This window comes from Eublepharis macularius, chromosome 1 (assembly GCF_028583425.1).
Source record: "Eublepharis macularius isolate TG4126 chromosome 1, MPM_Emac_v1.0, whole genome shotgun sequence".
Taxonomy (NCBI): Eukaryota; Metazoa; Chordata; class Lepidosauria; order Squamata; family Eublepharidae; genus Eublepharis; species Eublepharis macularius.
Window position 1 is genome coordinate 18668676 of NC_072790.1, and position 19470 is coordinate 18688145.

Genomic DNA, 19470 nt, shown 5'->3' on the forward strand with positions numbered 1-19470 from the left:
CCAAAGCTCATATGGCAATAAACATGGGTAGCCTTTGAGGTGACTGGACTTGGGTTTTAGCTTGCAATGGCAGACTAACCCAAGGTTGCCAACTCTGGGATGGGAAATTCCTGGAGATTTCGGGGTAGACACTGGGGAGGGTGAGGTTTAGGGAGGAGAGAAACCTCAGTGGAGCATAATGCCATAGGATCCTCCTTCCAAAGCAGCCATTTACTCCAGGAGTAGAAAAGAGCAAGAGTCCAGTAGCACCTATGAGACGGACACTATTGTGTGGAGCTTTCGTGAGACGCAGCTCTCTTCAGAGCAAGAGACCAGTAGCACCTATGAGAAGGACACTATTGTTGGGTATGAGCTTTCATGAGCTGTGTTCGTCTCACAGGTGCTCAGCTCATACCCTACAATAAATTGTGTCCCTCATAGGTGCCACTGGTCTCTTGCTCTTGTCCTCTACCTAGAATTGCGCTGCCAGCCTCCACAGGGTTCCTCTGGAGTAAGCCTGCAGCCAGGTCTTCAGGCAGCCAGAACCCCCCCCCCCCCCACGCTGGGCCTGAGCAGGCCTCAGGAGGAGGCGGGAGCGGCTTCCTCGCCCAGGCCGGCGTGCTGGGCCAGCAGCGGCCCTCTCCTGAGGCGACCCCGGCGCCGCCGCTCTGAGGCGAGGCCCGGCCTCCCTTCCCTCGCTGCCTCCCTCCCTCGCTCGGCCTGGGCTCCTCCTCCTCCGGCTGCCAGCGGGAGAGGCGGCGCTAGTGGCGCCCGGGTCTGGCTGGCCGCCGTGGTGTCGCCAGCTTCGCTGGGCCGGAGCGGGCGGGCGGCCTCGTCCATGGTGGCTGCGAGTGGCTCGGGAGGCGCTAGGCCGCGTCGCCGCCCGGCTGGGAGTCCGTCGGCCTCTGCCCCGGCGGCGCTGCAGGTACCCGGGGAAGGGGCGGCCGGGAGGGAAGGAAGGAAGGGACGCCGCGGCTCGGCTCGGCTCTTTTTCTCCCGGGCGCCGAGCGCCTTTCCCGCCTCAGCCTGCCGGGCAGAGCCCGGGGAGGAAGAGCGGCTCGGAGCCCATGAAGGGATTCCCCCTCACGCGGCCCTTCCCGCCGCCCTGAGGGACGTGCCTCGGTTTCCCCTTTCGGAAAACGCCGCCCCCTTTCCCCTCTCCCCTCCCTCCTGGTTTTTTAAGACCCCCTCCCAATATCTCTCTGTTTACCTTGGGTGGGCTTAACCTCGCCCGTGGTTCCCCTCTCTTTTCACAACCGCCCTGCGAGGTAGGCTAAGGCCAGATCGAAGGCGTTCTCCAGGGCGCCCTCAGGGATTATTTGAACCCATCTTCCATCTCTCCCTTGCCCACCTTCCTCTCCCCCATTCTTCATATCTTACTACCCTGTTTTCCCTTTTTTCACCCAGCCCAAGAGCTCTTGTGTGGATCCCCATTTTGTTCTCACAACAGCCCTGCGAGGTAGGTTAAATCAAAGATAGAAGGGCCCTGTCCAGGGTGCCCTCAGGGCACTTGGATTTATTTGAACCCATCTTCCATCTCTCCCTTACCCACTATCTTATCACACTGATTTTCATCCAACCCTAGAGCTCCTGTGTGGTTCCCCCATTTTGTTGTAGTCCTGTGAGGTAGGTTAGGCCGTGGGAGGGATGTGAACCCACCTTAATGGCTGAGGAGGGAGTTGAACCCACACCCTAAGTCCTAGTCCTGGACCACCACACCAGCTCTGGTACAGGGACCGGGCTTCTTTCCAGCGCCTACTATAAATACAAGCAGACTCCCTGTCTTAGCTTGATCTCCCAAACTTTTAGCTCAAAGATCTGCATATGAAAATACACATTCATTCACACACACACCCCTTCTCTCCAGTCTTTTCTTTCAAGGGAAGAAAGTCTCTGTCATTCCCAACAAGGGCAAGTAGGATCCGCATATCGGTAGTTCTACCTGATGCCCTCCTGTGGGTGGAAGTAGCTCTACCGTTTTTATTTTTTCCAGTTCACATACAGGAGCAATTGCATAGCATTTTTCTCTCTCTTTTATTTTTTCTTTTATTTCCCTTTCTCTTTGAGTAGAAAGGTAGTATGTCTAACTGGCAGAGGCTAGTCCTCCCACAGGGTCTCAGGGGGAAAAGTCTACAGGCTGCTGTGTGTGTTTCACCATTCCCATATGTTTCACCTTACTTCTGTTCACCTATTGACAAGACATATCAAAAACTTGGTGTGCTTGGCCATTAGAAGTTGCAGTGCATGTGTGCGTTTCCTGTTAGTTCTTTGGCAAATATGAAAGACTTGAGTATATTGTTGCCACAGTTCTCATGTAGTGTAACCTTGTGTTCTCATTACAGGACGTGGTTCCTGTAATTTCAGCCCTTCTGCCTCCTGGTAGAATGTAGGCTGCCTCTTTCTTTGCTCCCCCAATGTGTATAATTTCTGTTTGGGATATAAGCATATGGACAATGAAAGTTACAATTCCCCAATTTTTCCATTTTGATGCTAGGAGCTCCACACGGGTTCCTGTGTGTAGGGGTGGGCTGGGAGTGACCATAATTTATCCACTTGTATTTTCTAGGATAGTAAAAGGAACAGTTCTTAAAACTTCCTTTGCTGGCTGCCCTGCATTTAATGTTCTTATGTGATAGCAGCTGTTGTAGAGTATTTTGACTTTTTAAAAGTGAGATTCTTTCTGCGGTGTTAATATGTTTTTCCTCTTCTTGTCCACTGGCATTTAGCCAGCTGGCTTGGATACCCAGCCAATGTGTCTTATAATGGTATTGAACTGAGAATTTTATCTAGCTGCCAGAGTAATTTAAAAATTGTTCCTAAAGGACTCCCCCCCCCTTTGTGACATCTGGGTCCATCTGGGGTAGCAGTTTTCTATTTTCATTTTCATCAGAAATGAAAAATGTAATGTTGAAACTGTAAGAGATATGACAGTCTTGATAGGGAAACTGGCACCTGCTAGAATCGCTTTGACACTTTTGACCTGTCTGCATCTTCTAAATTACTTGCATGTTAAAGTCAGATATTATAATTGCATTGATTTTAAGATACGCGATACCTTTAAGATACATGGGTACCTTCCTGGGAGTGTGCCCGCATTTCAGATACAAGATGAGAAATAATCCTAAAGAAGTTCCTACAGATGTTAATGACACAAGCATGGTTATTCAGAAGCGAAGTGTTTCTGCATCTCTTAAAATAACCAAATGGGGAGAAAAGAGAACATTTAAGGAATATTTTTTAATATGTAACTTGTATTGAAGGATTTACACTTTGCCTTTTTGTGTGTCTGCTTCTACATATTAATACATTCATGCATATTAAAATACACCTGGCAGTGAGTTACTTTAGATTGCTGCGGTTATGCTTATATGAGTTGAGGGACTATTTTTTAACTGTCAGAGAGCAGCATATATTTGCAAAGATAAATAAGAATGTGATAGGTTCACAACAAAACTCTATGTGAGATCTCTGGTAGCTCTTAATGTGAGATAACACAGGTATATAATACATTTTCATGCTTAAACAGACCTTGGAGTGAGCATCCTGTCTCCTCTGAAGTAAGAAAAAGCTCCGAGTTCTCCCATGCTCACATTTTTATTATTACTCTTTGGTAAAGAAGGCATGTGTATTCAATGACATGTCAGCGAACCTGGTTTTTAAAGCAGCTTTTGAAATCAAAGATAAATGAGTTTATTGCATCTTTGAGTTTTCCTGTTTTATGTGTTTAATGTATCTGTATTTTGTTCAGAACACAACAACAATTGTGCGTATTGCAATCTCAAGAATTTTTTTGTAACCGAATGGAACTTGAAGAGATATGAGGCCTGCTTTACTGAGACATTCTTGGAGTTCTGTAATTGAGGTATGCAAAATCAGTGGTTGCTTATTGCTATACTTTAAATTGTGGAGTTCATCTTATTGCTACTAGTCAAGACTTGTTAGATTCTGATATTAGGGAGAAACGGACAAAGCAAAATGTAAGCCTTTAAATAACCATGCAATCTTAACTTTCTTATGTATACATAGATGAGTAGCTCGTGAATAGTACAGCTGTAACATATGAAGGATTCGAGATTAAATTCTGTAAACTGTGGAACTATTGTAATGAAAACTGCGGTTTGTTGTTAAGGCACAAAGTTTAAATGATCTTAGGGGTTCTATGCTTCCTCCAGATTCTCCTTCTCTTTGTACTTAGCTCAGAAATTAATAATTTCTGCTCTTGCAGAAAACTTTAGGTTGTGATTATATGGTTTGTTCTCCAAACCATAATTGATTCATGTTGATTTAATTCATTAATGTGGCTTTGTTTCACATCGTAATGCACTTGGTTCATGTGATCTGCTGAGGTATTGAGCCATTTCTGACAGAAGAGGTGAGGGATCATGCTTTTTCATGTTTCCTTATGTACAGCCATAGCGCAAGAAGAAAGCTAGCACATTAAGAACAATTCTAGCTCAGCTCTTCTCCATGATACCCTCGTTTTCTGCTTGCAGTTTCTCTTTTGGTACGTTGGGGGAGTTAGAATTGTGGACTCCCAACTAAAATCTAATGAGTGAATTGAGTTTTAAAGTGACTGGCATCCACATGGCAAAAGTCAACTGCTGAATTTACGTTGCTTGGTTTCTAAATGCAAGCTTGACAGGGGAAAAAAGAGTGACTTTCTCGAGTTAAGCTTGTTAGGAAGAGGCTTCTGGCAGATAAGGCATTGCCAGTCTGGGCAGAGCTCAAGGATTTTCAACACTTGAAGTGGCAAGCTTCCAGTCCTACCACTTGTTTACCTGCTGCCTCCTAAAGAGGTGAGATTTTTGGAAGTGGTGGGGAAAGCTGACGTTTTTGGAAAAAAATTAAAATACATGCAGTGCTTTTCTAATCAAACCTAAAACTTGCTCTGCTACTTTAAGGATAGGAAATACATTGGGATGGAATCAGTGCTTGTTTTCCAATGATGAAATGACAGGTGGTGATGGAAAGTGATATCGAGTCATAGGCAACTAATGGCAACCCCATAGGGTTTTCAGGGTGCTCTGCCAACCCTGGCCATTGCCTGTCTTTGTGTAGCAAGCCTGGTTCAGGGTGGGAATGGTGGAGGCTGGAGTAATTTCCCCCCTCGTATGGTCATACCATGTCTAATGCTGTTCCAGGGGCAGGGGGGAAGTACCCCTGAACCTCTTGGGCAGAGTTTCAGTGAATGCAGCAAGATGCAGTGGGGGATGAGAAGATGCTCTTCTGTGGTACTTTTGGATCCAGGGTAACTAAAAGTAGAAAGAAAAAACTTTCATTCATTACTAAGGAGTAAATATTTCAGAGAAGTTTCTTTTTTCAAGGCTCCCCATAATTTTCAGTTCTTCTATTGGGAGAAAAAGTTCCCCCCTGAAAATTTTCGCCCCCCGCCAAGCATTCATGGCTGTAGGACATTATTTACTAAAATTCAGTACAACACATCCCCTTAAACATTCTGAATTTATATTTATTCAGATTTATTTTGTCAACAAGCAATTGCTTGAAGTAACGTACGTGGGGTATGACATAAATTATTTACCCAGCAAGTTATTTCATGTCTATCTTGGAAAAAATACTCCAGTGTAACACTGAGGAAATTACTAGATCAAGTTCCTACGTAGCTCAGTTTCTTCTCTGTTTTGTCAGCTGCATATTATTTAGGTTGAGAAGAGGTGCGATCCCCTGGGCTGAGCAAGCTACCTGTGTTTGAAGGTTCAGCATATCTACCAATGGTACCTCTAGTTTCTAGAAGTCACCAGGTTCCTAATCACTCAGCACACAGTGTAATCAGAAGCATGAGACACTTACATTGCTGGGATTTTGTAAGGTTTAAATAATAACTAAATAAACATACAAGAATATAATATATCCATCAAAAATTAACGAATTACAAAAGATAATGAACGGCCATAGAAATCACAGCAGCATTATAATAAAACAGATTACATTCAAGATATTGCTGGCTAGTATAAAAAACTGCCTTTAAGGAATTGGGGGGGGCATGTCTGAAAATAGATTTTCCCACTCACTGGCCAAACAAAAGACAGATTACCGAAGGAAATAGGACTGATAGAACCGTGGGAGACACTCATTTTTATTAGCTACAACGACAAATGTTCTCCAAGAACCACTCGGCTTGAGATCATCTATAATCTTACAGTACTGAGATATCTAAATTAGCTTTTTTGGAATCCCTGGTTCATTTGCATGAAAGGGCATAACCTAAACTATGTGTATTAAGTATTATTTACAGGTTTCCTTTCATTAAAGCCCTTTGGCTTATCAAATCTGCCAGGCATACCTCTGGTTGACATTAAAATCTTGTCTAGATGAGGTCTTGAGAAGATTAGTCACCGTAGCCACATTACCCTTACTGGGGTTTTCCATCTCAAATAATGTGGTTAGATAAATATAACTCTGCTTAGGATGTCATTGAAAGCCTAGTTTTCTGTCTTTTCTTGGCCAAAGTCAGCTGTTTCCCAATAAATGTCCGAAAGTTGGCTATCTGCTTGATCCCCAACAATCCAAATTCACTTTGCTCTGTGTGTAGGGTCTGGCTTGGCCTCTGGGGTGTACAATCTGGATCTGGTATTCACGAAAACTGATTTTTGCCGATCCAGCTAAATCCGGCTTTCCCAAATCAAACCAGAGAATCCAGGGTTCAGTCTTGGAACCCAGATCCAGACCCCTGGATAAATCCAGGTAAATCTAGGCAATGTGGCTTCAGCCTCTGGCTGGCTCCTTCCTGGGCTTCTCCTACTTTTTTTCAGAGGGGAGGTGGAGGCAGGAGGGAGGGAGAGTGAGTGACCAGTCCATACAGGACTTCTTGACTTCCTGGCTTCTGGGAGTGACACTGGTTCAATTGGGCTAAGTTGCAACAGACTCCCTTGCTTCAATTTGGTTTGGGTGGAACTCTCTGTTTGGACATGATTCTTTGGTTTGATGCTGCCCGCCTTGGTTCCCTTTGGTTCTGAGGGCCTTCCATCCATTCCCTTGCTTTAGTTTGGTTCTGTTGTGCTTCCTCTTGCATTTGGATGTTTCCCTTTGGACACTGGGATCCGTGCCCCTACGTGTTTCTGCCTGAGAGCCTGCTTGGAAATGTTTTTTCCCATAGGAAACATAGCAAGTGGCTGGGCAGCTTGTCCAGGGGGCACTTGAGTTTGACCGGACTTCAGTTTGGTTCTGTTGGACTTTCTCTGGGTTGAGGTTGAATTTGGGACTGTGCCTTTGGCCACTGTCAGTCTTGCCCCTGTGTGTTCCTGCCAGAGAGCCTGCTTGGAAATGTCCCCCCCCTCATAGGAAACAGTGGAGAGTGGCTGGGGGCACCTTGGCCGATTCCAGATGGCCCTCCCCGTCCCGAAATGTCGTGCGTCATCGCGCGTAAAACGCGAAATACCGCGTTTTCTCATGCGAGTTTTGCACGATGTCACGCAAAACTCATGCGAGAAAACGCGATATTTTGTGTTTTCCGCGCGACAACGCACGGCGTTTCGGGATGGGGAGGGCCATCTGGAATCGGCCCTTCTTCAGGGACTCATAGAACTGGACCCTGGAGTCCCGTCTCCCTGAAACTTGGGTGGTCTTTAGAGGACAGTCAGGAATAGATTCTTTGTAAATTTGGTGGAGTTTACTTGAAAAATGCCGCCCTATGATAGTTTTCCCTATAGGGAATAATGGCTGAATAAATTCGGGATTCTCTGATCTGTCTCAACTGGGTCAGAAAATCTTTCCCAGATTTTAGGAATCCTGGATTTTTTGGTGGGGATCACTGAAACCTGGATTCAAATTCCTTGTGTTTTTTTTCTTTTTCTTTTTGGTGCACATCCCTACGGGCTTCTTCTAGCCTTGGGCCTGTCTTTCCTGTGTACAATATAAATAATGTATGCTTATGCCAAGCAATGTGCATCTCCATTAAGCTTCAGTCCTTACTCTGCCCTCCCCATTCAATTTTTATTTCATCCTCAGTGATAGAAATACTTTTATAGTGTTTTCATGGTTTGTGGATGTTTGAGTGCCTCTCAAATAACAAGATTTGTAAAAAGCTGAACAAATAAAAATTAGAGCTGCTGACAACTCATGTAATTTCCCTTAATTCCTCCATAGTAGTCCCCTGCTGTCCCCCAGAGGCTTTTATTTTGGTCCATTTTTCTCTTTCCATTTTTTGTTTCTGCCTGGGTGTTTTGCGGTCTTGGACAAAGTTGCTTGGGAGGCAGTTTTACTGCTTCCTGCTGTACTTGCCTCTGAGGCTTATCTCTTCCTCTTCCTGCCACTATTATGACATGGGGGGGGTGCATTATTTCTTTTTTTGACCTGAAAAGAGCTAAATTATAAACTGACTTCTTTGCATGCCACCGAGCTTAGGGCTCAGCACAGGACAAGACTCAGGTGGATCCAACTCTCCTCCCTGGGGCCTTCTTCCAGCCTAAGGAGCCTCCCGTTGGAGGAAGAGCCAGTTCAGTTGGACGAAGGCTTCAGAGCCAGTGCAGTAGGTTAGGGGTAGGATCCGCTTTACTGCATCAGCTGCTTGTGCGACTCAGAATTTTCCTTTTAAATAGTAGAAGAAAGAATGAAGTGTGTGCAGTCTCTGCAACTGAATTAGTGTTGTGATTCTCTTTTCTACCTATAAGTGGTTAAGGGGACAGGGAGGAAAAAGAAAGAGGCAGCCGCAGCTTGGGCAGTTTGCATCTTGGATGCTTACCTGGTCTTAATTGCTACTCGTTCCATGTAAGCCCCTAAGTGGTAAATTACAGGACTCTGATAGTGTGGCGGTGTCCGCTATTGATTGGGCACACTGTTTGCATCTTACTCTGGAGGCTGGCCTTTCCTATTTGTGTGAGTCTTTTCGCTCAGTCCAGCTGGAAAAGCTGGATGTTGCTAGCCTTGAGTGCCAGTCTTATGTGTTCAGAAGTTGTCGCCTCAGGGTCATTATACTCAGCTTATTCAGCTCAGTAGCACCTGTTGCTTATCCTATGAGACCACATCGCAATTCTGCCTGCTCACAGGGCTTGCTGCATAGCTGCTCCAGCCCTGTAGAACAGCCTTCCAGAGGCAATTAAGGAAGGCCTCTGTCTCTTTTGCAGTTTCATCAGGGCTGTAACAGACCTTTTTTTGAGGGAGAGCCTTTGGCGTCTCTGGGTGGCTTCTAAATGTGTTCGTTTTTTAGGGATGAGATCTTTTACAGATGCTATTTATAAGATTTTGGGTGTTGGCAGTTTTAATAGTTTGATATTTTAGCTTTTTGTGATTTGTATTGTTTTTAATCTGTTATTTGCCTGGGAGAAAAGTAGTCTTATATTGTTTCTTTTGATAAGGTGCAACCTTATCAAAGGTGTAGTCCTTTCAAGGATGTTGATTCCCCCCCCCCCAGCTAACCTCAGCTTCTGATTTACCCTTTTAACATGTAAGCTTATCAGGCATTGAAATGAATCCTGCCATTGTTTATAGCTAAATAGAGAGTAACGTTTTCACAGGAGAAATTTAGAATATCCTGCCTTGCTTGGTTACTAATCACAGTCTTTTTAATTTTCATTATTTAATATGCCCTTTCCCAACACACATTTGAGGTGGTTTCTGAAATTACAGAATACTATAAAACCACAGTAATAGAACAACAGCTAATCCAGCAGTAAATGATCCAGCTAAGACGATAAACGGGAAAACAATGTGAACAGAACTAGCAGTGCCCAGATGCTAGTCAGAGGGTTGGGGAAGGGCCTTCCACAAACGAAGCACCGCATCAGAAAAGGCCTTGTAATCAGTGGGCTGGTTCCTTACTAGCATTTCCATGAGCACAAGGACTTCTGCTCTCAGGTCACGATTTCCCAACCTCCCGTGGGAGCTTGAAGCCACATTTCAGGCTCTCATGGGAGGCAAAGGCAGGAAGATTATGCTCCATAAGCATAAGTCCTTGCAACTGCAGAATGGTTAGTTGGGATCCAAGCCAATGTTTGCTAACAGACTATCTGTTGTGTTTTAAACCAACTAAAGATGGTCTGAAAACTTCGAAGGAATGCATTGCAGTCGTGTCACATGGAGATGACCAGAGCAAAACTGTGGCCAGATTTCACTTTTCAAGGAACAGGCTGCAACTAGCAAATCCATTTTAATTGGTTTAAAGGTGCTGCAAACTACGGATGAAACTTGAACATCTTTATGTAGACAATGATATAACAGCAGCCGCAAGTTGCAAGCCTGCTTGTTTAAGGAGAGTGGAAACATGTCAGTCCTGACTCCTTGACTGACACTGTCATCAACTGAAAGCACTTCATTCTTATTTGGATCTAGCATCGTATTACTCACCCTCATCCTCTCCACGATTGTCTCCAGACACCTGCTTAGGTCACTGATAGGCTCATTACTGCAATCTAGTGCCCAGCTCCTGTGCCTTTTAATGTTTCATTTTAGAAAGTGAAACTGCAAAATATTGCCCCATCGGTCATACTAGAAATCAGTTTGATGATGTACACTTTATGGGACTGACATTGACCTATTTACCTATTTTCTTACTAAATAAAGAATAAAGGCATCACAGTATTTAATCCCCTGTGCCTGAGCCAAAACTTACAGTTATTTGTACATGAAGGGTGGGGAGCAGGATGAAGGAAGCTGAAGAGGAATGAATGCAACCTGTTTGAAATGCAGGTGTGTGACAGTGCTTTATAGATGTATTTGTTCATAAGCACTGACATCCCCATATTGTTCATAAACATTTAGTTCAGCATATGTTTGACCAGTGCTGGAATAGCATTATAGTTTGCAGGGGGCAGACTGGCCATTAAGGCCACTGGGGAAGTCCAGGGGGGCTGCCCCCTCCCCTGCAGGGGTCACCCCAGCTCAGTCAAGGAGTGGTCCTCACAGCTTGCAAGTGTGAGCAACTGGCCCCAGCTGCACTGAGCAACCACCGTGGTGAGCCCGTTCATCTTCTTTTCCTCTCCAGTATGGGGAGGGGGGTGTTAAGGACCCTTTCTAGGGCCATTTTTGCCCCTGAGTTGGTGGTGATGGGACTTTAATGCAAATATTTCCAGTTGATTTGCTACTTACCTTTTCACAGGCCCTGAAAGTTCAGTTATCAAAGATCTTTCAGATGTTTAAAGCAGAACCTTCCAATTTTAAACTTGCCAATCAAAGAATAATATTGGTTGGGTTTTTTTAGTATTAGTTGCAGTAGTAATAACTGCCAAAGGCAGTTACAAAACTAAGGAAAACTGAGAATAGATAAAATTCAAAGGTTGATACAAAATGACAATACAAACTGATTAAACGAAACAGGCAAACTTCCCTAGCCCAAAACAAAATGACTCCTCCACAAATCAGGTTACAGCAAGTTGGGCCTTGAGCTTGGCTCTTGCTTGAATTTTCTTAGCAGCCAAAGCTTACAGTGGAACCATGCAGGTGACGTGCTGGTCTACCTTGGCTGGAAGGAAAATAATTTTCTCCACCTTGGAACACGTGTCAAGGCTAGCTGAGATAGCCACAAGAAATTTGGATCTACGCTCCAAGTAAAGAGGATGAGAGGGCTGCCCTGGCATGGATCACTGAGTCTTGGCTGGAGGGGGCGGGGGCGGGGATGATTTAACCTCTCCTGTGTCCCCCAGAATACTCAGTGATATATCAGCAGAGGTCTGATGGGCAGGGAAGCGGTGTCGATGTAGGCTCTAATGACTCTGTCCCCCTAGCTCGGGACACTTCCAGTTTTGAGGCTGTACCTTGAACTGAAAGACAGGAATGGGATCCTGTTGGTGTACTGCCTAACCTTCTGCCTGATAGTCTTGCTGCTTGAGCTGACAGAAGTGGTGTTGAGAAGTCCTAGGCAGGTTGTCCTGGGGGACTTAAACATTCATGCCGAGGCTGCCTTGTCAAGAGCAGCTCAGGATTTTATGGCCTCCATGTCAACCAAGGGCTTGTCTCAGGTAATAACTGGTCCTACATGTTGTTCAGGTTGCGCTCTGGATCTGGCATTTTATTGTGGGAGGGAGGAATACGATCTGAGGATGGAGGAATGGATGATGGTTCCTTTGCCATGGATAGATCACTGTTTGCTCAGGTTTAGACTTACAGGGATACCAAGACTCTATTAAAATGATCCACCCTCAGAGCCAAATAGAGCCAAATAGCTTTCTAACAGCTCTAGCAGATTTTCCTGTTGGGTATGACTGGTGCTTCTGTTGCTGTGCTGGTTGACCTCTGGAATGAGGAAATGACCTACAAATGAGGAAATGGCCTAGATGGTTGACATGATCACTCCCAGGTGCCCTCTTACAAGTGTGGCAGCCCAGGCAGTCCCTTGGTTTACTGAGGGCCTTCTGACAATGCAAAAACCAGATGGAGGTGGCCAGAGTGACAATGAAGGAGGACCTGGGACGAATCCCATAAACACAAGCAAAAGCTCATTTTGAAGCATACACCGTGGCGGTGCTGGCTGCAAAGAAAAAACTTTTCCACTACCATGACATCTGCACAGTGTAGGCCAGTGGAACTGTTCTCTGCGGTCAGAGGCCTGTTGGGATCTGGCCTGCGGGAGGAGGTGGACTGTTCAGTGACCCACTGAACATTTTGCTCAGCCCTTTGCAGATAAAATCTCCTGCCATTTGGACTTGGATTCTGCATTAGCAGTGACAGCATCGGGTGTTGCCAGCATGCTGACATACGCAGTTGTTTGAGATTCTTTTCAGTTTATCCAGTCTGAGGATCTGGAGGTTTGAGGACTAACACCTGTTTGTATGACCCTTTCCCTTCTTGGCTTGTTATACTGCTGGGAGGGGGGGGGCTAGTTGAATGAGTCCAAGAAGTGGTTCATGCCTCCTTGAGCAAGGGCGTGGCCACCCCACCCTTGAAACAGGCTGTGATACATCCACTTCTAAAGAAGCCTTCTTGGACTCAGGAGATCTCAGTAACTATCGACAAGTCTCAAATGTTTCATTCTTAAGCAAGGTGAGTGAACAGGTGGTGGCCGGGCAAGTTCCAGCGTCCCTGGATCCAGCAAGTTGTTTAGATCTTTTCTACTCTAGTTTTAGGCCTGGTTATGAGACTGAAATAGCTTTGGTCACCCTGGTGGATGACCTGCACTGGGGATGGACAACGGGAGTACAACTCTGTTGATTCTCCTGGACCCTTTCAGTGGCTTTCATGGTATTCTTCTGGATTGCCTTTCTGGGATGGGATTGAGATGCACCATTTTGCAGTGGTTGCGGTCCTACCTGGAGGATAGGTTTCAGAAGGTGGTCTGGGGGACTGCTGGTCAGCTCCTTGACTTTGGTCCTGTGGGGTCCTGCCAGGGTTCCGTCTTGTCTCCTGCGCTCTTTATCATCTACATGACGCTGCAGGGTGCTGCCATTCAGAGATTTGGACTGGGTCGTCACTGATATGCGATGACATTCAGCTCTGTGTCATGCTTTGGACTGATTCCAGGTAGGCTGTAGAATCCCTGGGCCAGTGAATGGATGCAATATTGGATAGGATGCAAGATAATAAATAAACTGAAACTTAATCCTGTGAAGATGGAAATTGAAGTGGTGAGCAGAAAGTCTAACCTGAGATTTAAGGCATCACTGTTCTGGATGGGGTTGCAGTCCCCTTGAAGGAATGAGTCCGTAATTTGAGGCTGCTCTTGGACCCAGGCGTACTACTGGATAAGCAGGCAGCACCTGTGGCTAGGGGTGATTTGTACCAGCTTTGACTTGTTGGCCAGCTGCAGCCATTCCTGGGCAGAAAAGATGTGGCTGCTGTGGTGAGTGCCCTGGTTACATGTAGTTCTGATTTCCGCAATGCACTTTATGTGGAGCAGCCCTTGAAAAGTGTTTGGAAACTTTGAGAATGCTGTAGCCAAGATGTTGATGGGAGTGGAGCATAGATAGGGCTGCCAGGTTGTTAATTTCATCTTCTCCTCCCTGAAGGCTCTGTCAGTTTCACCTCTACTTCACCTCTACTCTTACAAGCCCCGCCCCCTAGTGTCCTGGGGCCCTGCTGGGCTAGGCAGGAAGGCACCTTTTGAAACAAAAGGCTCCTCCCTGCCTGGGGGACCTGAAACTCTGCTAGTATACTGGTTCTGCTAGTACTCTAGGTACATTTGGAAGGCAATCATGTCTACTGAAGCCCCCTTCGCAGTCACCTGCATGGAGTGTGCCATGTTTGTTTTCCTCCCAGAGGAGAAGACAGAGTTCACTTGCCAGAAGTGTAAGCTGGTCAGAGTTTTGGAAGAAAAGGTTCAGAGCCTGGAAGAAAGGATCACCACCCTTCAGGAGATCAAGGAGGGAGACAATTTTATTGACAACAGCCTGGGGGCTCCGCACAGCCAAGAAGAAGAAAGTCAAGGAGGAGGGGAAAGAGCCGATCTCCCTTCTGAGCCTCCTTTCAGATCTACAGTACAAACCCGAAGGCGTCAACAAAGAAGATGCTCTGGTCCACTTGAGCTCAAGAATCGCTTTGAAGTGCTAGGGATGGTGACAGAGGTGACAGTGGAAGGAGAACCGCAGAGATCTGGAAGAGGGAGTGCAGAAGACATGGGGCCTCATGGAAGTGGAAAAAAACGGAAGGTGGTAGTCGTCGGGGACTCCTTGCTCAGGGGTATGGAACGCCATGTCTCTGGGCCAGATCTCCTATTCCGAGAGATGTGTTGCTTGCCGGGAGCCAGAATTCAGGATATTACCGACCAGCTGCCAAAACTCATCAAGCCTGCTGATAAGTACCCGTTTGTGCTGATTCATGTGGGAACGAACGACACGGCTTCGAATACTGTTACAAGAATTAAAGAGGATTACGAAGCCCTTGGAAGGCAGTTGAAGACATTGGGGGCTCAGGTGGTATTCTCTTCTATCCTTCCAGTCACAGGAAGAGGAGCACGCCGGGAGCGGACCATACTTGAGGTGAATCGCTGGCTGAGATGGTGGTGCTGGCAGGAGCGCTTTGGGTTCTGGGACCATGGGATAGGTTTTCTTAGAGAAGGCCTTCTAGCACCTGATGGGCTTCACCTCTCAAGGGCAGGGAAGAAAACGTTTGGAACGAACCTGGAGAACTTCATCAGGAGAGCTTTAAACTGATGCCGCAAGGGGCAGGGGACGATCGACATGGCGACTTCAATGATGAAGTGAACACAGTGGGTAGGAAAGGTCAAACAAAGGTGCAAGGCTACAAGTGTTTATATACCAATGCCCAAAGTATGGGCAATAAGAAAGAAGAGCTTGAGCTTCTATTGCAAACAGAGGGCTATGACATAGTAGGAATTACTGAGACTTGGTGGGATGATTCCCATGACTGGAATGTGCTAGTGGATGGGTATGAGTTGTTCAAGAAAAACCGGAAGAGTAGAAGAGGAGGTGGAGTAACGTTGTATGTGAGGAGAGGGCTTGATTGTCAAGAAGTTATGGAGAATGGGGCGGACAGCCCGGTGGAAAGTATATGGGTAGAAATAAGGGGAGGAAGGACAAAGGGTATTGTTGTTGGAGTCTGCTACAGACCACCCGATCAGCGAGAAGAAATGGATGCTGCCCTCTTTGAACAAATTGTCAGAGTATCCAGACATCAGAACCTTGTAATTATGGGTGACTTCAACTTCCCCGATGTGTGCTGGGAGACAGGCTCAGCAAAGCGTCATGAATCACGCAATTTCCTGACCTGCCTGGCCAATAACTTCCTTTTTCAAAAGGTGGAGGAAGCTACAAGGGGTTCGGCCGTACTAGACTTGATATTAACCAACAGGGAAGAATTGGTAGATGAGATGAAGGTGGTGGGGACCCTAGGGGGAAGTGACCATGTCCTTCTTGAATTCCAGTTGCTGTGGGGAGCCAAGGAAGTTCGTAGCCAGACTCGTAGGTTAGATTTTCGTAGGGCCAACTTCGATGAACTCAGAGGCTCAATGAGAGTTATTCCGTGGGGGAGTGTGCTGGAAGGAAAAGGAGCGAGTGAAGGGTGGGCCATTCTCAAACACGAGCTTTTGCAAGCTCAAGCCTTCACTATCCCAGCAAGACGGAAACATGGTAAGGGCTCCAAGAAACCAATGTGGATGCACAGAGAGCTCCAGAATAAGCTAAGGGAGAAAAAGGAAATGTTCAGGAAATGGAGAGAAGGACAGACCTCTAAAGAGGAGTATATGAGGGTTACTAGGTACTGCAGATCATCCATCAGAGAGGCCAAAGCTCACTACGAGCTGGGTCTGGCCAGGAGGGCTCGCTGCAACAAGAAAAACTTCTACAGATATGTGAGAAGCAAACGCAAGGTAAAAGAGGCAATTGGACCGCTGTTTGGAGTAGATGGAGAAACTCTGATGCAGGACAGAGAAAAAGCAGACAGGCTTAATGATTTTGTTGCCTCTGTTTTCTCCCTGAAGAACTCAGGCACATCTAGAGATAGTAGAAAATGTGGCAGGACACCTGAGTGGCTAATTGACATTGACAGAGAGGTAGTGGAGAGGCATCTGGCTGCACTGGATGAATACAAATCCCCTGGGCCGGATGGGGTGCACCCAAGAGTGCTGAAAGAACTTTCCAGAGAACTTGCAGAACCCCTGTCCATCATCTTCAAGGCCTCCTGGAGGACTGGGGATGTGCCACAAGATTGGAGAAGAGCGAATGTTATCCCAATCTTTAAGAAAGGGAGGAAGGATGACCTGGGAAACTACAGGCCAGTCAGTCTGACTTCTGTTGCTGGGAAGATATTAGAACAGATTTGAAAGGGATCAATCTGTAAGCATCTGAAGGACCGCTCAGTGATCCGGGGAAGTCAGCATGGTTTTGTTCCTAACAGATCTTGCCAGACCAACCTGGTTTCCTTCTTTGATCGAGTGACCAGCTTACTGGATCGGGGGAACTCTGTTGACGTGATTTATCTGGATTTCAGTAAAGCTTTTGATAAGGTCCCCCATGACATTCTGATGGGCAAACTGGGAGACTGTGGAGTAGACTATAGGACAGTTCGGTGGATAGGGAACTGGTTGGAGGACCGCACTCAAAGAGTGGCGGTCAATGGCGTTTCATCAGATTGGAGGGAGGTGTCCAGTGGGGTGCCGCAGGGCTTGGTTTTGGGCCCAGTACTTTTCAATATTTGTATCAGTGATCTGGATGAAGGAGTGGAAGGGCTGCTCATTAAATTTGCTGATGATACCAAATTGGGAGGGGTAGCAAACACCCAAGAAGATAGAATTAAAATTCAACAAGACCTGAATACTCTGGAGAAGTGGGCAGCTGTGAATAGGATGCAATTCAACAAAGACAAGTGCACAGTATTACATCTGGGCCACAAAAATGAGAAGCACAAATACTGGATGGGGGATACACTTCAGGGCAGTAGTCTATGTGAAAGGGATCTTGGGGTAAGAGTAGACTGTAAACTGAATATGAGCAGTCAGTGTGATGCGGTGGCAAAAAAGGCTAATTCAATCCTGGGTTGTATCAAAGGGGCCATAGCATCGAAATCTCAGGAGGTCATAGCCCCTCTCTATACTGCCTTGGTCAGGCCACACCTGGAGTATTGTGTGCAGTTCTGGAGGCCTCACTTCAAAAAGGATGTGGACAAAATCGAGAGGGTGCAGAGGAGAGCGACGAGGATGATCAGGGGTGTGGAGACTGAGCCCTACGAGGAAAGGCTGAGGGCCTTGGGAATGTTTAGTTTGGAGAAGAGGAGGTTGAGGGGGGACATGATTGCTCTCTTTAAATATCTGAAAGGCTGTCATTTGGAGGAGGGCAAGGAGCTGTTCCAGTTGGCAGCAGAGGGTAGGACGCGAAGCAATGGGCTAAAACTACATGCACAAAGGTACCGACTGGATATTAGGAAAAACTTTTTCACCGTCAGAGTAGTTCAAAGGTGGAATCAGCTGCCTAGGGAGGTGGTGAGCTCCCCCTCACTGGCAGTTTTCAAGAAGAGGCTGGATGAATACTTGTCAGAGATGTTTTAGGCTGATCCTGCACTGGGTGGGGAGTTGGACTAGATGGTCTGTATGGCCCCTCCCAACTCTATGATTCTATGAACCCTCTGAGGAGCACTCTGTCCTTTTAAACTACCCTGGTTTAGAGAGGTCAAATTGACAGAGCCTTTGGTTCTGTCTTTTTAAAGTACGCTTCCTGGCTAACTTTGCAACTCCCTACACTCAGAGTCACAAAGTTTAGAGCTGCCTGATGGGACACCTTGGGAATTAGCTAGTAAGAAATAACATTGAAGCCGTGTGTCCCTGCAGCAGGGTGGAGCATTGCCTTGAGAGCTGACTGGTTGAAGCAGACCTCTGCTTGCTCAAGTAGTTATTCAAGGTGACAGGCACACAGGCCCTGCCTGAGGGGAGCTCAAGCTCAGCCCACGACAATGCCGGTGGGGTACTTTAAGGCAAAGCCAGAATCGAAAAGAAATGTTGGACAGTCTCCAGATTCATGAATGTTCCATCATTGCAACCCAGATTTCCCCATGTCGTGTCATGGACTTGTTCTGAAACAGTTTCTGAACGGGATCGGTCCAAAAGCCGCCTCCCCTTGTGTGGTAGCGTTTTAAAATGGCTGCAGCTGTTCCCACAGCAAGGGACTCTGGTCACCAGATGGACCTTCCCAGGAGAGGGTTTCGCCCTATATATTTAAAGTTGGATCAATGGGAATGCCATCAGTGAGCCACTGGAATTTATGAGGCCTCTTCCATTCATTACCTTAGTGTTGATGTGCTTGGTACTGGTGGGTGGTGACGAGTGAAGATGTAGTAAAAAGAATAGTTTGGTTTAAAAAATTCAGGTGGATTTTAATTGATTTATTACAAGAGCGTCTTGTTTCTGAAGCTCTGTCAATGCTTATTTGTAAAATGTACTTAAATTAAAATAGTACTGCAATTAAAATAGTTTCCAGACAAATTTTTCTAACATATTTTGCTTTGTATTAATCTTGTTTTGACTTTATGAAAAGACTTAATTTGGAGGATCTGCATGTTTGAAGAGAGGGTATTAGTTCAGAAGGGTGGTATGTTTAATTTAGAATGTTTACCATCGTGATGCAGGGCAGTTGTCTTGGTTCAAAGAGCTGGCAGCCTTTTTATCTAATGATGAGTTAAATGTACTGTGCACAGGGGTAGATATGACAGCATTTATATCCCTTACTGATTGGTTCGTGAAATTCAAAGGCATTTAGGAAGCACATATTTCTAGTTTCCCTTTAGAGTTTTATTCCTATTTATCTGAGGCAAGCAAGCACAGTAGCTCATCTCTCCCCATCTAAATAGTGTTGTGCATTTATAAATGCACTAGCTCATTGAGGTTAATTATCCATAAGGCACTAAATTATGACGATACTCAAATAGCTGTTACTCTGAATAATTTAGTACAGCATCATATTACAGTTCATTTAGGAGGCCTCTGCCTGGCCTGGGCCTCTTGTTGAAGTCAGCTTGATGGAGCCCAGTACTTTGTGAGACTCTTGTTATGCTGTCATGTCTCTGTTTGCTTACTGGAATAAGGATACACAGATATCCCAGCATTTACTACCCTGCACCTGGACAAGGTGCAAGAGAATGAAAAGTGGGGAGAGGGCTGAA

The 19470-nt window shown here is 46.0% G+C and overlaps 1 protein-coding gene across 1 annotated transcript in view; it reads left to right on the forward strand.

The window, feature by feature from the left end:
- The first annotated feature begins 755 nt into the window (after positions 1-755).
- VPS54 (VPS54 subunit of GARP complex) overlaps positions 756-19470 on the forward strand; it is an 83172-nt gene continuing 64457 nt past the window's right edge. Inside the window, exons 1-2 of the mRNA XM_054975024.1 lie at positions 756-904; positions 3728-3841. The gene's annotated coding sequence lies outside the window, so the exon portion shown is untranslated. The remainder of the gene's footprint in view (positions 905-3727; positions 3842-19470) is intronic.